Consider the following 20,345-nt stretch of genomic DNA (forward strand, 5'->3'; position numbering starts at 1 on the left):
AGTCCAAATGACATTCCAGCAACTCTGCCCTTCTAAATATGTCCTACTGTAATGGAGCATTTGGTCCCTGAAAAGACCCAGGAAAGCAGCTGGCCTGGTATGTGACAACAGCACAAAAATCTGGGAATCACCCAAGGGGCAAGAGTGCCAGCTGATGGATTTAAATAGGGTCCCAGCCACAAGGAATCAGAGGGTCACAGGCGTGAACTGAAGAACAGTTATGTCTGACCCAGGGAAGGGTTCATATGTAGGACAGAAGTCTGGCCCTGGGTTCTTCTGTATTAATAGTCTGTAGACAGCAGCAAGAACTGCTAATATTCCCTGTATGTTATGTTGTCAACTATTATTCAATTCTTGAGTTATCTGCTTATTCTATTTTATTCTGTTTTGTTTCAAATATTCCTAGTACCTCCTTCAGCCAGAGACCTTGCAAGAAATGCTCCCTGCAAATTGCAAAGGTGTAGAAATAATAGAAACAGCACAGGACTTCCAGAGGTAATGGAAAGGAAACCACAGATTCTCCTATACTGACCCTGGAGACCATCGTAGAATCATAGAATCATTACAGTTGGAAAAAGACCTATAAGATTATCTAGTCCAATTATCAGCCCATCAATACCATACCACTAACTCATATTCCTAAGTGCTAAATCTTCTCATTTCTTGAACACCTCCACCACCTCCCTGAGTAGTATGTTCCAGTACCTGACCACTCTTTCAGAGAATAAATTTTTCCTAACATCTAACCCAAACCTTCCCTGGCACAACTTGAGGCCATTATTTCTCATCCTATTGCTGTTACATGGGAGAAAAGGCCAACCTCCATCTTCCTCGCTCCAATTTATAGGACGGAGAAGAGGTTCTTAAGTATATGTATTCCCAGTGTGCAATTAAGAAACAGTGGTTTCTTACCACTGTTGGTCCAACCAGTTTATTACAAATCTTAATCAGGGAGATGGGGAAGGGGAGGACAGATGATTTAGGGAGATGGGGAAAGAAGGTGGATGATAGAAAAGATAGAAAGAGGCAAGAATTGCATAAAGTGGTTATAGTCACCACCAGGATCCAGCAGCAATCCTGTTGCAAGATGTTCTGATGGTCCAAAGCAAAAGCGCAGGGGGGGAGAGTAACAGCAGCATGGCTGGCCTTGGGCAGCAAGCAGATAGAGGGAAGAAGCCTCAGGGTATGTCCAGGAGTACACAGAAGGATTCAGGTAGCAGGTCCAAGAGAGTCTGTCAGCAAGAAGAGATCAAGGGGAAAGGACAATAACTACATTTTCTTCAAAAATTAAACAGAAGGCAGTCTCTCTGCCTTGATTACGAATACAGAGTTCAGGAGAGGAGGAGAGGCAAGCAGAACTGGCCAGTCACATTGCACATATGGTCAAAAGATAGAGTATGAACTCCTGCTGCTAACAACTACAAGGAAATGTCAATGGGACAAGGTGCATTATCCAATCTAGAGAAGGCATTCCCTTGGGTAACATCATTCTAGCCAGTCCTTTCAAGGCAAAAGGAACTTTACTTGCTAGCTAGTCCGGAAGATAATGAGGAAGACTGCTTGTAATTTCAGTCCAGTATCAGCTGAATATCTCATCCTTACATGGTACATTGGCAGTGCCTCTACTGTTGCTTCTCTTATTTCCATAAGCAGACGACCACTGATGATGTTATGACCTCATAAGTGTCATCCCTTTAATAAATAATTTCACTAAGAGATATGCATTAGAGAGGTAAATTCTTAATGCTTTCACTCACCCATAGCTGATAAGCAGTGAGTGAGCATTTTCAAAAACTTTGTGGAATATCACATTTCCTGGTTGACATCCTGAGGGCATGTTCGCTAGACAGGCTTCTTTATTTTAATAAAATCAATTGATGTTATCTAGACAGGGCTTCTCATCTTAGCAAAAGCAACTGATGCTAGCTAGACATTCCTCACTTTAATAATAGTAGCTGCAATTTCTGAATATTATTTGTGGCAGGCTTGTCAGCAAATGTCTGGTTCAATTTATTGAAGAGTATTGTGTCAACAGTGGGAATTTATTGTTTCCTACACTTCCTGCCTTCTGGTGTTCTTAGTGTGCAATACTTTAAGAAAAAGAACTTGTTCAAAAGGCAAAGTTCTGAATGAATCTGAGGTCACACATTTATCACCACAAGCATTAAGTAGCATTAGCTATTTAATTCAAATAGAGTCCTTGCAAATCTATTGAGATGTGTGCTTATCAACTTGTAACGCTGTACACAAAGCAACAACTGAATGATTCATATCCACTAAAATATTTAACTTTCCACCATCTTTGACAGGTAGAGAAGTAGTATAGGTACCAAGACCTGAATTTGCTCTTGTAATTGTAAATACCTAATTAAAACAACTATGTATGTCCATTTATTTTAGTGTCTTTCCATGGCCAGTATGAAATAGAAGCGAATAAATTATTTATTTGGTAGCATCATAAAACTGTAGAATGGTATGGACTGGGGGGTTGTTAAAGACTATCTACTTCTGACCACTTTGGCATAGACAGGGACACCAATCCAACCTGGTCTCGCAGCCCTCATAGTGAAAAATTTCTTCACTAATTTAAATCTACTCTCATTCAGTTTAAAACAGTAACCTAATACTACTCTATTGAAGTGTCCCTCTCCAACTTCCTTGTAGGTCCCCTTTAGGTCCTTGGAAGGCTGCAATAAGATCTCCCCATAGCCATCTCTTCCCCAAGCTAAACAACTCCAACTCTCAGTCTCTCTTCACAGGAGAAGCGCTCCAACTGTCTGATCATCTTCTGAACCTGTTCCAACAGGTCGATATCCTTTTGCTTGGGACTCCAGAGCTGAAGGGAATACTTCAGATGGAGTAGAAGGGGTAAAACATCTCTCTCAACCTGCTGACCACACTGCTTTTGATACAGTCTGGTTTACTCTCTGGGCTGCAAGTACAGATGTTGTTTTACGTGAACCAACAGTCCAAAGCTCTTCTTTGGAGGTCTGCTCTTAATCCATTCTCCATGCAGCCTGTATTTGTGCTTGGGATTGCCCCAAGTAATTGACAGCAGTCTCACCTGACAACTGAAAGAGGAGCAGAGTGAGGGTAATAATGTAAGTCTGACCTCATGGTCATGGAGTTGCTGAAGACAAAATCCTTTCCATGTGGTGCTTGGGAAGTTACCACAGGTCAGAGCTGTGATGAGGGTTCTAGTTTGTACAAACACTCAGCCTGTGTCCTAGCCTGTGGGCTTATTTTCCTGCAGGTAGGTTCATCTTTACTCTAAAACTATCAGTCAGATTCTGAATGCAGATCTAGCTTCTAACAGTGCCCCCTCAGATTTGTTTGCACTTGTGGAAGGAGTTAATGTTCGCTTTTTATGACTTCATGTTAAAACTGGTAGTGAACTCAGACTGAAACATAGCACAAGAAAGCAAACAGCTCTTGGTGAAACAATGGGTACATCACTGCAGTCCATATCACAAAAGGGTAACAGACTTTAGGGCAAAAATTCTGGAGGAAAAAAAAATGATACTAAAAAATGGTTGGAAGTATTGGAAGGATTTCTGGTTCCTTACACACATTATCTGATACAATAGAAATATATAGCAAGAAAGAGGCAGAGAGAAAAAAAAAACAAGTCATCCAGAAACTGATATATAAAGTCATAATTTTAAGTGGTGGTGTGATAATATTCTCTTCTATAGTACTATTATTCTTTGAAGTGAGACCATTGGAGCAGATGCGAGACTCACGGAACAGATCAGGGTAGAGACTGAAGGCAGGAGGCAGAGCACATGTGGTGAGTGAGGGAATCCAGGTCTTTGAGGATTGCTAATCCCTTACGTACTGGTACATGTATTTCTTTGAAGTGGGAGGAGCTCGTATTATATTTCAAGCTGAGAAAAGAAACCTTATACCAAATTATCCCTTGCAGAAAGTGTAAGGTAAGTCAGTTCTAACACAGCTGTAAAACATTCCCAGGGAAATATTTTGATTTGAAGAGCTTTTTAATAATTTGAAGGTTTTAAATAATGTGAGGCATAAATGGGAGCCTGTGAAGAAAAAAATGTATTTGGAAAAGTAAAAGTGTAAAAACTATCTGACCTCCATCCTGCTGTTTTGCTCTGAAAATGAGAAGATACCAAAACTACACAGAGGAGCTAAAAGGGAAGGTTTCCCCTGGGCAGATATCTGTTTCATTGTCTCATGTCCATGTTTTTTGTATGTTAATAATAAAGCATTCTGCTCAAATGAACACACTCTTCTGTGGATTGACTTGAATTAATAGGAAGAAAATATTCTTCATGAACCCTTGAAATGGGAAGGATCAAATGACTATTTTTATAGCTGTCTGCTAGCCCCTCCCTTTTTTTTTCCCAGAACAGGGAGCTTGAATGTCCAGAAGGGACTTTTCTGGAGTATTGTAGGGTCATGGACCAATGCTCAGAGGTCACAAAGCTAAGGGAAATCATGGTCTATCTGAAATCACAAGGGCCTCTAGAACAGAAAGAATGAACTTTCTTTATCATGGGCACTGCCATCAACCACCTGTATGGTTGTGCCCTACTCCAAGGCAAATATCTTTTCATGGAAGGATATAAAAAGAAAGCAAATAGCCCCTTCCACACATGATAGGGATGATTTAAACGAAGCTAAGAAACATCTTGAACAAAATTCATGTTATGAAACTGTAAAAACACCACAGCTGGATCTTCTACAGAGTAAATGCTGTATCCCTTGGATTGCTTCCTCTGCCCATCAAATCCATGTGCAAAGTGGAATGAGGTTCTCACATATGACTCCTATTTCAATTGGTTTGGGACTTTATTTCTTCAGTTCTGTGACCTCCTGTGGTAGCTAACTATGTGGGTCAGCTACCAGCTGTGTGAAGGCCTGCCTTTTATTCATTTTAAATTTACCTGCTGGCAGCAGCATCTATAATCAAGTGCCAGAAGAATGGAAAGAGAGTGTAATGCATCTTGGTTGTTACCCAGAGTTGCTATGGAGACAAGATGGGACTGGAGTAGAATATCAGATGGGAGTCCTGCTAAAAACCAGCATTGTGTCCATGAGGAAGGAAGGGTCCCCAGAGGAGTGCTGAAACCTCAGGATGATAAAGGTAGGAGTATCCCAGTAAGTGAGAAGAGCAGGTAAGTAATAAAGAGATTTATGAAATCCTGAAAGGGATCTTCATACTTTTAGTGCTCATGTCACCTCACTTTGAATACTGAGTACAATTCAGTATAAAGACAAAAACAAAGCTGGTAAAAGGGCTGGAAGGCATGTCTTATATGAAGAAGCTGAGGAAACTTTAATTGCCCTGACTGGGGAAAAGAAGGTTTAGGGGACCTTACTGCTCTCTGCAAATCTCTGGGGAGAGGAAGTGGAGGGAGATACCAGCTTCTTTCAGTAATTGGTGTCAGAATTCTTGGGAATGGTAAAAAGCTGTGTCAGGGACATTAAAAGCTGTGTCAATCTGTACATTAGGAAACATTTCTTTACTGTAAGGGTAATTAGACCTGAGAACAGGCTTCCTAGAGAAGTGGTTGATGCCTCGTGGTTATCAGTGTCCAAGAGACATTTGGATGAAGACCTTAGTTATATGTTTCATCTTTTTGTTGGCTCTGGTCAGGCATTTGCATTTGATGATCTTTGAAGGTCCCTTCCAGCTGAACTGAACTGTTATGCTCTGTTCTATTCTATTCTATTCTATTCTATTCTATTCTATTCTATTCTATTCTATTCTATTCTATTCTATTCTATTCTATTCTATTCTATTCTCTCACCTGCATGAGACATTCACAGCCATACAGAAGACCAAGGATAAGAAAAAAAGCAAAGCAAAGATGCAAGCAGACTTTTGGATGTGGGATAACTGTGAAAGCAAGAGTCTATTGCCCAAAGATCACCCCTAAAACAAGTTTTGTGGGCGGATGTACTCAAGGAATCTAATATTAAGTCCTTGAGGCTTTGCTCAAAGCCTGTTAAGTCAATGGGAATCTCTCCTTGTATTTCTCTGCATTTTGGACCAAATCCTTTCAAAACAAGCAGTGAATAAAAACATAGAGTTTCTTTGCTTCCACGGACAGAATTTTTAGTGTCCCTCAGCTTTTAGGATCATGGCTAGGTTTTAAAAAATGTATTTCCCAAGAACAGATAAATGATCACAAGTGACTGAAACACCCAGGCTGCCTTTGTGTGGTTCATCCACTGAGACAGAGAGACTCACTGCAAGTTAATACTTCTCCTGGAGGTCACAAAAAGTGAATAGGCAAGCTGGCAGCCAAGACTGTGGTCTTCTAACACAATCAGGAGCATGAGCACTGTTTGGAGTGTCTCAGCTTTCTTTACTCACTCGCTTGTAGCTGTCTGTCAAGATACTTCACTTTCAGTTTGAAAAGTGAAACTTTGAAGTTTTGCTTAAAATTTCTGACAGTTTGAAACTATAGACCACATTTTGCTGTTTGCTTGTCTTTGGGATTGTCCTCAGCTTATTCCAATAAGAGCCACAGGGAGCTGAGTCCTTTCAAATGCTTTGCCTGGGTTCTAGCTATTCAGGCTTTTTCCAGCTCTGCCTCAGCATCTGAAATTCATCCTCTGTTTTCTATAGTATCAGTAGGATCTCAAGTGCTAAACTCAGGATGAGTTTTCCACTGAATCCTGTAGCTGGAGTCCCCTGAGCACACAAGCTGGCCAGGAGTGGTGTTAAGTCTCCTGAAGGTATACATGTGTAGTCCTCTGTTAAATAAATTGTATACTTAATTAAATATGAGAAGAGATTTATTAGGTAAGGCATCAGCCAGACATGATGAAAAAGAAAGAATAAGTCGTCTACTTTCACAGAAACTTGGAACATTTTTTGAGGGGAGAAGGAAGATGTAGTATCTAGAAATCATCTTTGTTATACCATGATTTTAAAATAAATAAATTTAGACAGGCAGAAAGTATTATGTTTATATTTTGCTTGCCTTCTATTTGACTTCCTCTGTTTTTGAAAGAGGAAAACACTTTTTTTCCTAAAGACACACAGTTTGATTTTTTTTTTTTTCACAGTGTTGGGGGTTTCTGATAGGTTGTTTTCTATCACCTGCTACCTCCTTGTATTTTCCAGCTCAGTGATAGCAGGTAGCTCATTACATCTTTCCAGAAGATGTCCATAGGTGTATTGTTCTCTTCTAGAAGAAAGGAATGACGATTTCTGCACCACAGGAGTTGTTCTACCGAGATGAGGACAAAATAAGAAAGCATCTGATTTGTTTGACAGTATTTTATTGATATATTTCTCCAGTAAGAATGACAAATTGTCATTTTAAAGCCTTTGGGGAGGCAGACATTAAGTGGATCTAATTGATTTAATTTTTCACTTTTAAAAAAGAAATCCGATTAGCCAATATTATCTTTTATCTCATGTTTTCAGCTTCTAAGGTTTTTTGTAAAATTATTAGTATAACCTAATTAGAGAAATAACATTTAACTGAAATTAAAACATCTTAGCCCAGTGGCACCTAAATAAATAATCATGACTGTCCTAAATTTCTTTTTCCTATTGCCAAATAAAAGAATTAGTCAGAATTTCCTTTATATTATGACACATGATGGGAAAAATGTCTAAAATTTCAGAAGTTTTCCTGGGATGGAAGAATCATCCCCACCCAACCACATCTTCCACCTGAGGCTTGCAAATCACTTCCACTCCTCTGACTCCCACATCCCAATGACACAGCCCATGCTTATCATCTCCACAACCTTGCTCTAAAGAGAAATAAGGCTGCCATACTGCAGCTGCAAGTCCTGCCACTGACTGAACCTCAGAATGTGTCTATTTTCCACAGAAAATCCAAGTAATTAATCTTAGCTGCCTTGGGAATATTATTTCCTCCTGGCATGGCCACAGGTTATTTGTTCCATCCGTCTCGTGTATTCTGTGTATTCTGCAGAAGCTATAATGTGACTTAAATTCAGAGTTACTGGTGATACTCTGCATCTCATGTTAATAACATATGTGCCTGCTTTTAAAGTGCCTCAACAGCTCTTCCAAGATGTCACTCCTGCTGTCCAGCTGCCCAAGAATAACTGAGCATGGGCTGCCCAACACAGGATGTGACTCTGCCTTGTGTGTCTGCTGGAAAGAAAAGAAAGCCCCTCCTGTCAATAGCTTTGGATTCAGAAGGACATTTTAGTTTTGTCTTAATTTCCTAAATTGGAATATTTCAGGAAGGCGGGTGAGTTACAGATTAGTACATCCTTAGTAGGTTTGAAGATGACACCAAACTGACTGGTCCAGTTGATTCAAAAGAAGAAAGAGATGTCATCCAAAGGGACTTGGACAGGCTTGAAAAGTGGTCCCATGGGAACCTAGAATCATAGAATCACTGAGGTTAGAAAAGACCTAAAAGATCATCCAGTCCAACCGTTTACCTATTACCAATAGCTCCCACTAAAAAATTTCCCTCAACACAAAATCCAGTCATCCCTTGAACAAACCTAATGTGATTCAACAAGGCCATTTGCAAGATGTTGTTAAAAAAAAAAAAAAAAAAAAGAACTCATTCATGGCATCCCTGCTGTGAAGGACTTTGAGACTCTGGTGGACAAAAATCTGGACAAGAGCCAGCAGTGTGCTGGCCTACGGTTGCATGGAGCCAGCTAGATGGAGACTGGATTTTCAGAGATCTCATTTGATTTTTTCTGTGATTGTGCACATACGCTAAAACACCAGTCAGTCTGAGGAACAGTGACGTTTCAGGAGAGAAGATAGGAGCAAGACGTATGAAATGCGTATATTTAACCCATTATCTTTCCTCTATAGCCAGTGATGTTACAATCAAGCCCATACTGATCTGGGCCCATAGTGAAAAAGGGGAATATTTTTACTTTAAAAAATAAAAATAAAAAAATAATGATAACCTGTTCTCCTGGAAAATATATTTGCTTCCTTAATTTCAGTGGTGGTCTGGAAGATTTTAAAACTGACATCAAGCTATCAGCCTGAGAAGAATATTCATAGATTAGAGGGCCTAAAAGGGCTGCTGTTATCTTCTCATTTGATTCCTTTCTAACATATAACATAAGGCCTGTAATCATTTTCCTTGTGACAAAAAGCTATCTTCTGGAAAAAGGTTTTACCGAGTATCGGTCACAGAGATTAAACTGAAGGAACAAAAAATGTTCCTTAGGGTAGAGGTAACTGAGACAGCTGAAGTCCCTGCCAAAAGCGCCAATTGTTACAGCAGTGGCTAAGAATAGCTGAGCTGCATAAGATGAAAGGATTTCAGTTGGACTGACTGCAATGCTGGGAGCAAAGGTGTGTGAAAGAAGGCCAGGAAAAATCCAGAGAAGCAAAATACTGAATTTGGAAAAAGACAAGCAACAAGCTTCTGGCACATTTGGATTTCCTAGTCAGGAAAACACCTCCTGCTTGTTTTCAGTTTTTGAGACCTGGCACACACTTCTGGCAAATAGGTAGTACTGCACAAAGACTTACCATGGCTCTATCAGTTTCCTCTCCCAACAGAAACATGGCATAGCAAAACCGTGAGTAACTGCTAAGCACTGAAGCCAAAAAGAGCATGAGATTTCCAGTATCAGAAGTTTATGGTTTCTTCGCAACATTCAAAGAATTATGGTCTCTTCTGCCAGAAAGGCATGTGTGACATACAGCTGCTCCTCAGAAGCACACAGAAGTTGTAGGGAACATATGTAATTTTCTACCTGTGGGTATTCATGGTGAACAGTCACAACTGTGACACGAGCTGCTGCTCACATGTGGAAGCTACCTGTGAACAGTAAGTTTGATATGTATCAAGGATGAGAATGAGAAAGCTGCCCAAGAGCTCACAGAGAAACAACCTATCATCCTTAATGTCTGTCTCTACGTTAACAAATCTAGAAGACCAACTGAAAAAAAAGGAGTAACTGAGGAGATATCAACAGCTCCCTGGCTGTGGGGTTCTGTGGACACCACATGGCCAGGAGTTCAGATTTAAAGGAGTAAACACTTTGCTATAGATTGATGTCAGTAATGTTAAATGTCTAACATTTCATTCTCCCTGAGATAATTCTAGCAGAAAGAAATCATCTGAATCAGGAGGTGCCTGGAGTACATCACTACAGATTTCTCCCAGCTACTTACAGCAACGTTATCCCCCAAAAAAGGATTTATTACTTATTCCTAACTACAATCAGATGTCTATTAGTACTTGTTTCCTACTTTTTTACTTTTTTGTTATTTTCTTTGTTGGGTTGGGTGTTTTGTGTTTTGTTTTGTTGGGTTTTTTTTTTGGCCATTCATATCCTGTTAGTGCTTACCACTCTTCAATGGGTGGTTGGCATTGCCTTCTGACACAGATGTGCAGGCACTAGGGAGACAACTTTCTCACTGTCCAGAAAGAAACCCTGGTAAGCTGAGAAGGATAAATAACAACATTGTTGGCTCTGGTTTCAAGCAAAACTCTACTACATTATGCAGCTGGTCCAGACTGGTTTCATGCAGTTAAAATTCAGATGCTTAGCAGTACATCTACAGCTCATATCTGACAGTGAGATCCATACTAAAAAGCAGAAGACCAAATTACAGAAGTACTGAAACATCTAGTTTGCTAGTGGTTTCAGTGGGACTGGTACCTAAATATTTCTGCTTATAAGCCTTCCTCCTTGGTTCAGTCTTCTCACTAAAGATTACAAAGGAGTTGATGCAATCCATTGCTGTGCAACTGTTAAACACTCGGAACTACAGGACTTTAGGGATGCTACAGTTTTTGGTTCTCTAATTATACAAAAACAACTGTAATTCTACTATTCATAGTGTAATCTGATTGCTAGGAGAATGGGGAAATGGCTGAACAATGTCATGACAAGATCTGAAACAATACATATTGCAAGATGTAGTTTCACTTTTATTTTCTTCTTTCTCTCTTGAATAAAACTGTAACCAAGTAAATAGAAGAACTGTTCCATACCTTTATTTCTAAACAGTGTTTTTTTAATTCCAGGGTGGAAGAATTCAGTTGCCTAAACATACATTCAGCATGATGAATATCAAGACATCTGTAAAAGCCAGATGAGACAGGACCTGGGCAGACTGATCTAGTAAATGTGTAAGTTTGGTGGCCCTGTCAGGCAGGGGGGCTGGAACTTCATGATCCTTGAGGTCTCTTCCAACCCAGGTCATTCTGTGATTATGTGATTCTGTGATTCTGTGTGACCTATGGAAACTTGCACCCTCATCGACCAGCACTAGGCAAGGAAAGAAATCTTGAGTCTAAAATAGGACCTGGTATGTATGCTCAAACCATTAAGCCAGGGTACAAATATACCGCTCTGGTAGTCAAAAATCAGCAGCATGCAGACCCTTCCTTTCTCTTCCATGGAGGAATGGGATAGAGAATTGGAAAGGCAGAAGTGAGAAAAGCCATGGGTTGAGATAAAGATTGTAAGACTGTTTACTAGGTAAAACAAAAGCTGAGAGTGTGAGCAACTCTAAGAAATGCATCTGTCACTTTCCATTGGTAGGCACTTATTCAGGCACTTTCAGGAAAGTGGGGCTCAAAGCATCTAGTGGTTTCTTGGGAAGACAAATGTCATCACTATGAACATGCCCCCCTTTCCCCCAGTTTTTATTGCTGAGAATGATACCATATGGCATGGAATTCCCCTCTGGTTAGTTCCGGGCCAGCTGTCTTGCCTCTATCCCCTCCCAGCTTCTTGTGCAACTCCAGCCTACTCCCAGGGTGGGCAGTACAAGAAACATAAGAGTCCTTGATTCTGTGTAAGCACCACTTAGCAACAACAAAACATTGCTGTGTTATCACAATTATTTTCATAAAAAATCCCAAACTTAGCATCATACAGCTCTCTATGAATAAAATTTGCTCTATACTAGCTGAATCCAGGAAAATGTTTCCTGGAAAGCCTTAACATTACCTTCATCTTTACTTTAAGGGATTTTCAACACATACCATACATTTTGAAGGTCAGGACAAAAGAGCTTCCTCATGCTACGTCCAGTCCTCAGGTACATTTTCCACAGTTCAGTGTTTCATACTCAACAAGTGGATGAGACCACACAGGGCTGCAAGCAGGTGTCCTGGGTTCAGTGACAGCAGGGAGGAACACTGACTTGCAGCGAGTCCCAGAGACTCCCCTCTCCTGCTTCTCTTGTGCTCCCCGGCACACGTGATTGATGGAAGCTGACTTCACGCTGCACATCAGCCAGCAGTTTGAACTGGTTATCTGAAGGTCTGCCAGCTGGACTACGTGGGGGGAAAATGCCTTACAGTTACATGCAGACACACCTCTGGCTGCTGGAGGAGTGTAAGGAGGGGCACTTCGGGAATATCCTTCATGACACAAGGGACTTTTAAAGTTTTGCGTCTGAAGGAATCAGTCAACCCCTGGATTCTGGGCAGTCTTCTGTGGAAATGAGCCCCCTCCCAGACGCGACAAGTGGGAGACGTTCATTGCATCATGGGCAGGGTGGGGGCTCACAGCTCACCCGTGTCTGCCCCGGTTTTCCCAACGCATGGTTGAGTCAGGGGAGCTCTGCTGTCAGAGAAAGTGATGACTGATATGATAAAGTGAAAAATCCTCTGTTTACATCATTACCTTCTGCATACTCACTTTATTTCCTCATTTTTAGCAAAGTGCATCATTAAAACTGTTCTGAAATACTGTTCCCCCTTTAATGATCTGACGAATTAGGAGTAAGACCAATTAAATGCAGCACGCAAGACAGACGAGCTGTATGCATCTCCCACTGTCTGATTCCCTTTAAGAACTGCTACATCACTTTTAAGTCATTTCCTCTCTTGTATGAGGCAGTTTCACTCATATCAAAGAGCTTGATCTAAGCCAAACAGTCTTACAATAATCCAGACAGCCTCATTTTTGATATCATTAGCCCTTAACCTCAGAGGGACTTCTTCAGACAGGAGCTGCAACTTGTTACCAGATGGCAAAAAATGTTCGTCATCAAAACCTCAAGTTGCAGCGGGGAACTGATCAGCGTGAGCTTTTGGATTGTGTTTTAAATGACAGAAATTTTTATTTGATGTAGCAGTGCCTGATGTGGCTGAAGGACAGGGAAAGTGAAGTATTTAAAAAACCATGTCACAACAGATTCTAAGTACTCTCAACTTCATGATTGAGACGTTGGATTTCTCCATAAACTGTTAATCTGTGGTATGAAGGGGCAGCATTTGTGGTTTTCTCTGGAGAAAAGCAGAAGTGCTCTACATTTTATGATACAATAGTGAATACTGAATGTATGACTTAAGTTAAACATGGTAAGGAAGGAAAATTTTCCGCAATTCCAGCCTAGGTAAAAACATGTGTCATTTTATTTCTGCAGACAGGGCAGCCCAGGTGAGGCAGCTTTATTACGGGCAGAGGTTTAGATTTAGTAAAAGCAAATGTAATTCTGTGCACATTCTTTATGCAGGTTAATATTCTGCATGTCACAATGAAACCACAATGCTAAAATCTGCTGGTGTGGAAAACTGCAGCTGATTTTTTTACCTGTTTTCTAAAAAAGAGATGAAAACAATCTGAAGAGAAAACCTACTGCAGGACCTTAGCAAGATATATTTTCCCTTGGATGTAACCCTAGGAAACCCTAGGAGGCAGCAACCTGTTTCTAATGCTAAGTATTATCAACAGTTACCAGAACCATGGTATAGTCTCCTACAGCAAATTATCATATAACCCACAGAGAAATATGTGAAAAATCTTATTCCTTTAAGAGACAATTATTTCTTTGTTTCTCTTAGGACAATGCCAGACCTCTAAGATTTATTCTGTATAAACGAGAAATTCCACTCCTCGTTTAATAGATATGGGCTGTAGAAGATAATTAACCACTTCTGATTTATCCAACCCACACAATTTGGGTCAGCTAATGCTCACCACCCACATTAATTGCCCAGAACAGGCTCACTGGTTTTGAACCAAATATTGTCTCACCAACACTTAATATCCCTGCCATAGCATGAAAAAAAACAGAAACCTGAGAAGAAGAGAAAATTAGAATGGTGGGAAGAAAAACAATTTCTTAACTGTGCAATGGACTCTGTCTGTCTAATGAATCCCCTTTGAAAATCACCCTTAGTAATAAATTAGGATGTAATATATTACAGATGGATCAACAGTGGTGCACACATAGCCTTATGTATCTGCCACAGGTGTTTGATTTTGCATTTGACAGCAGGTCAAGGAGCAACCATGCAGGGAACAATCCTGCCATAGAGAGCTGTCTTCAGAAGGACACTTCTGTTTGGCACCAGTTTTCAAGGTTAAAAACTTGTTCTAGATTGGAAGGAAAGCAAAGCTCCTCAATTGCTCAGTGAAATGGAATTGTGTTGCTATGACTGGCATAGGGCTGAAAACAGTTCTTAAAAATCAAATTTGTGTTTCTTTCTGCACCCAAATGACCAGTGTTTAGAAACCTCCTCTAGGGGTAAACTTTGTTAAAACTCTTAGCTTTAAGAAAAAGTTTTGTGTTGACAGAATAACAGTCACTGACAATATTTCATTTAAAATGTACCTAGAACTACCCAGCACTTGAGAGATCTTTTCTACGCAGTTCTGTTCCATTGCCTTAGATGCTTGATGACCTCTATAAGAAAACTTTACATCACGTAGTCTTTAAGAGCTTGTGATCTTTAGTGGCCTTCAGCATCAGTTGTGAAGATACACTCAGTACTTTTATCAGATCTGTGGATCAACAAATCAAACAAAAAAGGACTAATATACAGGAGGATGTCTTGTTCTTCCAAAATAGTTTAAAAATATGTAGAGGGGAAAAAAACAACCAAACCAAACCAAAACAACAACCATGCTTAAGTGTGTTAGAGAATCCTTGCTGAACCTCATAGAATTTGTCTAGAGTATGCTGATTTCACTATCCTTCTCAAGGAGGACTGGAAGGCTTAGCCGGTTCTAGTCATGTTTCTAATAGTAAGCTTCCTGTATGCTTTGAGTCATTTAGCCTTATCGTCCTGCCATTTTTCTGACTTTTGATTAAAAGAAACAACACAATTTTGCTTGAGAATCTTTCAGGGGTTACATCTATAAAATGTGATAAATAATATCTATCAATCACATCTGTGCTCAGAATGCTGAACTGTAAAAGCCGGAGGCTGAGTGGCTTCACCTATGGGATGTACACTAATTTATGCTCTGTTCCAAACAGCCTTGACTGCACTTCTGCAGTGGGGGTACTTACCAATCTGGGCCTGAGATTTGACATGGTATGGCAGATCCTTCATTCTTACACTGAGCATTCCTGAGTTTCTGCAGAGGCTGCTCACTATGGTGTCGTAGTTAAATATGTGCAGGACAGTCTTTGGCACTAGTTACGAGATTTGCTTAAATCAGCCTCTCCTGGGTTCCAGCTGATGCTGAAGATAGGGACATGCTGGAGCTGTTATGGTCTCTTCCACTTGGCTGTGGCTAGAACAGCATCTTGCAGCCAAACTCTTGCAGGGCTTATTTTGAGACAGCAGAGCATTTCTTTTCCTGACTCTGATCAAATGTTATATTTTTAATTGAATTTTTACAGTTATGGTCTTATGACAAATGTGTATGCTCTGTATTATACTCTCTCATGACTGGGAAAGCTACAGCAAAGAGATTCTGTTAATAATAAACAAAATTAAATGTCAGCCAGATGAAAGAGAAGAATGGAAAAATAACAGTACAACTCAGGGAGGTTTTTTTTGTTGTTTGTTAGTTTTTTTCCATTTATGTTCTTTTAACTATATTTAGAGAAGTTTCATTCTTTCTCCATCTTCAGTATTTCTATAAGTAGAAATTCACTTACATGAAGTGGAAGCTCAGAAGCCTTCGCAATGGCTTGATGTGAAGTAGAATCAAGACCAATGTTTTGGTCTTTCCTCCTCATCAACTTGTCTTGCCATAGTAGTGTTTTTCTGTTTAGACAAGTTTCTGTTTTGGGTTTTTCTTCTCCACAGTTTTTGCTACATGTTGAGGATAGGCTTCCACTGCATCCAATATTTTACCATGAGAGGCCAATTGTTCTACAAACGAGGAAGAATGTTTTATTGTTCTGGCATTATGTCTCCTTGGATATGATTTGGAAACCAAACAATACATTGAAAAAGTGCTTCAACAGTGTAGAAGCCCAATAGTGTCTTTTTTTCTTTTTCCACATTTTTCCCCCATTTCATTATTGCAAGATTCCTAGCAGAGCTAACACCTCATGGCTTCAGTGGAAGGCTTCAGCAAAACTGAAGAGAAAGACAGACAAATTTTGTAGCACTGTAATTACAGGTCATACCTGCAATGGTCCTAGTTATTCTGTGGAATTCTTTACCTTTATTAGCTTCATTGTTCTTTGAATGGACAAGACACTCTTCTATATTTCTGTACTAAAAGTTAAGATACTTGAAAACTAGAAACTGGTTCAATAGGTATCAGAGGTTATTAAGGTTCCTCCAAAGTTTTTTCTTTTTGTTGCCCATAGAAAATGAAATTGCTTTCAAATGTCCTACAATCAAACTTTGCAGATTTTTTTGGGAAGAACCTGGACTGGTATATCCAAGCTGTAGGTTGAGGGTTCCAGGAAATACTGTGGTATTTAATGGAAAAAAAAAATGAAAAAAAATCTGCAAGAGAAGGAAGCTGTGAACTTCTAATAAATTTGAAACTGAGGTTTTAGAAACATTTAACCCTGTGATCACTCATTTAGGGAAGATTAATAGCTACTTCTGGGATTTTGTAGAAACAAATAACTTGGCCTGTCAGCGTAGGTCTCATTAGCATAGAGCCAAAACTGTGGTAATTATTTCTGTGTACAGAAACTAACAGAGAAGGTTACACCGGCAGCTGACATCACCTCACAAACCACAGGACCCACCAACATAAGCTTTATAATTTAGACTTTGTCTTAATGGGAGGCACCTTCTCTACAGAATCCCTCAGTTCATAGGACATTATGAAAATAAATGCACTAAAGTTCTCAGGTTTGTGTAATGATATTTTGAAATGTAAAAGAGACTGGAAAATTCATTCCAAGGTTTAAGCACCAAAATTCTTCAGAGTTTATTAGTTTAAGGACAAATGTCACTGACTCATGCCAAGGAACCACTTTAGCGTCAACAACAACTTTTAGAGGGAATAGCTCCATCATTAATGGAGCCAGAATAAACCCTCAGTTACTGCATTCCTAAGTTCCCATGCATACACACATAGACATGGGAAGATGCATTTGGGGGGAACTAACATTGTAGTGGTGATTTAGTCACTTGTGTCCCATGGAAGCAGTACAGCTTTCTTCCACAAAATGCTGGTACCACCATTCAGTCAAAAAACTATAAAATCATATGTAATTGAAGAAAAATTAAATTACAAAAAAATGAGTGGTAATTTTCATAGGTCTCATCTTGGATTTTATAATAGTTCGAGAGACCAGAAGTTTTGTTCTGGATCCATGTTAGAAAAATTAATCAACATAAAGGAGACCCCACAGCCTCAAGGCAATCTCTGCCAGAGCTCTGTCACTTGCACAGCACAAAAGTGCTCCTGGTGTGCTGGGCACCACTAAAAAGAGCTGTTCACTTTGTACCTTCCTTTCAGGTGTTTATAGACATTGATGGGATCTCCCTGAGGATTCTCCTCTCCAGGCTGGACAGTCCCACGTCCCTCAATCTGTCTTCATGCATTTGCAGTCTCTCCCAAAGACTGTTTCGCTTTTATGGAAGAAGCTTTGAAAGTCTCTTGCACCAAGAACACTATTGTCTTCTCAGAAAACTATGGTAAATAAAACTATATATAAGGTTCTATTCTGTAACTTCCCATTATTTTTAAAGTAGCCTCTTCAAATCTCTTTAAATGATAAAAAGAGTGAGAACCACAAGTTCATTTATTCTACATTCTCTTTTCTCCAGACTCCAGGCATTTAAAGTATTGCTTGTTCTGGCTTTTTTCAGGAACCTTTACTGTTGAAATATTTATTTAAAAAACTGATATTTGTTGAAATGTATCTAATTAAATTATTAAAAATACAGCCCTCAGTTTAACTGCTTGACTTGCCAAGGACTTGGACTTGAACTACAAATGGTAAACGCCCTATGCCAACAATGGAGGCTACCAGGTGTTTTTGTTTACTTAATACCTCCCTCTTTCAGTCCTCCCAACAAAAACTGTGGTAATGCAAGCTTTTAAAAAATACTTAGAAATGTGATCTTTTGTGTTAAAAAGTAGGCCCTGGTCATAATGCTTGCCAGCATTGTATGAAGTATTAATGTACGACACCTAAAAGAAATGTAATATGAATGCAGAACTCCGCATTAAAACACCCTTTCAAGACAAGCCAGCTGTCTTACACTGAAAAAAAGCCAGGGAACCCAGATGTGGAGCAAATCAAATTGTTTGCTGTAATTGAACTACCTGGCAAATTTAACTGCTTTTTTTAATTTTCAATTTTAGTTATCATTTTTTTCCCCTTAATGATTTAAACAAACAAACAAACAAACATCTTATTTACTTACTTGTTACTTGAGTTCATCCAAAACCTTATGCAGATAACTACTTTGATTCAATTGCCAGGCTTCAGTCATTAGTGTTCTGACTTAATTATGAAGAAATAAGAAATGTTAGAACTAAGAATCTGTTGTACTTTTTTTTTTTTTTTTTTTTTTTTTTCTTGATCTAAAGGACAGGAACTACAATTTGCTTTGTATGCCTGACTGACACATATGACTTCTTCACTTCCTCACTTGGAAGGAATGGAGCTACAGCTATTGCACTCTCCATCAGGAGACTGATCTGCTATAAATGACCAAACACACTCCAATACATGAAGTAAAAACTCTTTCAAGTTAAGGTGATTTTTTTTTCTTTTTTTAATACTCTAAATTTCATTAATGGAGAGAATTGCTAGCCTAGCTGGAATCATTTGAAGTGTTTCATGTGACAAATCTCATTTTATCTCCTCTTTCCCCCTCCTTCTTTACTGTCTGATAGATTTGGGGATCAATCTCTGTCCCAGATTCTCCTCACACTTGCCCAACCATTTGTTCCTGGCTACTCACAGTTCCCATGACTTTGTAGAGAAGCAAACACAGTATTAACAAACAATAGAGATGGCAATTATAAGTACCTAAATGATTATGTGGTGTATGGGCAGTGGGAATGCAGAAAGGTTTGTAGACTGGTATCTTTCTCTGGAATGAATGATTTCTGGAGATATCCTATGTTCAGCCAACATCCTTTCCCAACCAAGCATGGCAGACATAAAGGGAGCAAAGCATCTGGTAAATCTGCCTCTGTCACAGGACTTTCAACCTTGGAGCTAGTGAGGAAACAATCTGAAAACACCCTGAGAGTGAGAAAAGAATCAGAGAATTTTCAAAAATAAAACAAATTGCATGTGTGAAAACTTATAAGGCAAAGCTTATAGAAAGGCTAAAGTCTGAGGTCTTGGTGGTGCAAAGATGTAGAGTAGATAAAATTATTCTCCCCTCAGAACTGTGTAAGGATGGAACATGAGACAATAAACACAAATTACAACATAGGAAATTACAGTACAATATTATGGAAAGAAATTACAATAACAGTGGTCAAATCCGGAGCAGGAGTTCAGAGAGAGAGTGGACTCTCCCCATGCATCAAGATATTTGAAACTTGTCTGGAAGTAGTGATATTCATAGATCCCTTTGGATTTATATAATATAGATCCATAGATCTTACATAGATATTGTATAGATCTATATAACATAGAATCTGTATAAACAGAATATTATCCTATGTACCTGTGAAAAGTTCCTTGCTTTTCTGCTGTAGCACTTGGAATACATTTGATTGATGGGCCCATACCTCCAGATTTACTTTACAATAAACCAAACCCCCACTTTGGGCACTGAATTCAGGTAAAGTGTTGGAAAGCTCACCCTGACAGTCATTGCTCAGCAGATTAGGTGGTGGCATTTTCATGAGGTGGGATATAGTTCTGCATGTAGCCCTACATTAGACAGATGCATTTTCCCACCATTCTACATCTATTTAAAGTACCTGGTATGGCTAAAGGCATAATCAAGACTCTATTGAGTCTCTATTCTCTTTTTTTTTTTTTGCCTCAGCAGATGCTGAGCACATCATACATAGTTGTTTTAAATTCCCAGCTGTCTCCCAAGTAACATCATGCTAACCATATAGTAAAATGATATATTTTGTTTTACAATACACCACACTATTTTACAGGATGATGCAGTACTTAATTGTCATGAATGGACAAAATTCATGAGTATACACTGACACAACCCCTTCAAGTACCCACATTCCAAGATTTGGAAAGTTGTCACTAAGAAATATAGAAAATTCCAGGTAACAAAGATGGT

At 39.3% G+C, this 20,345-nt stretch overlaps 1 protein-coding gene and 1 long non-coding RNA gene across 18 annotated transcripts in view; both read right to left on the bottom strand.

Annotated features, from left to right (window-relative positions):
• LOC146761696 (uncharacterized) overlaps positions 1-20,345 on the bottom strand; it is a 131,349-nt gene that overhangs the window by 66,348 nt on the left and 44,656 nt on the right. For 4 of the 17 annotated variants that reach the window (XR_014942444.1, XR_014942441.1, XR_014942443.1 and 1 more), the window contains one exon: positions 1,057-1,232. The exons of 9 other annotated variants lie outside the window; for them this stretch is intronic. The gene's annotated coding sequence lies outside the window, so the exon portion shown is untranslated. Of the gene's footprint in view, positions 1-1,056; positions 1,233-11,948; positions 13,982-20,345 lie in introns of those variants that run through there. 4 more of the 17 variants (XR_014942446.1, XR_014942453.1, XR_014942452.1 and 1 more) reach the window with 4 other exon arrangements.
• LOC146761697 (uncharacterized) lies at positions 15,579-19,702 on the bottom strand. The gene is made up of 3 exons (XR_014942457.1): positions 19,109-19,702; positions 18,498-18,577; positions 15,579-16,025 (listed from the first exon to the last, which is right to left on the bottom strand). It is a non-coding gene; the product is annotated as an uncharacterized LOC146761697 (long non-coding RNA).

The sequence above is a fragment of the Coturnix japonica genome, chromosome 2 (genome assembly GCF_054131305.1).
Source record: "Coturnix japonica strain WE chromosome 2, WE-NBRP24, whole genome shotgun sequence".
In the NCBI taxonomy this organism is placed as follows: Eukaryota; Metazoa; Chordata; class Aves; order Galliformes; family Phasianidae; genus Coturnix; species Coturnix japonica.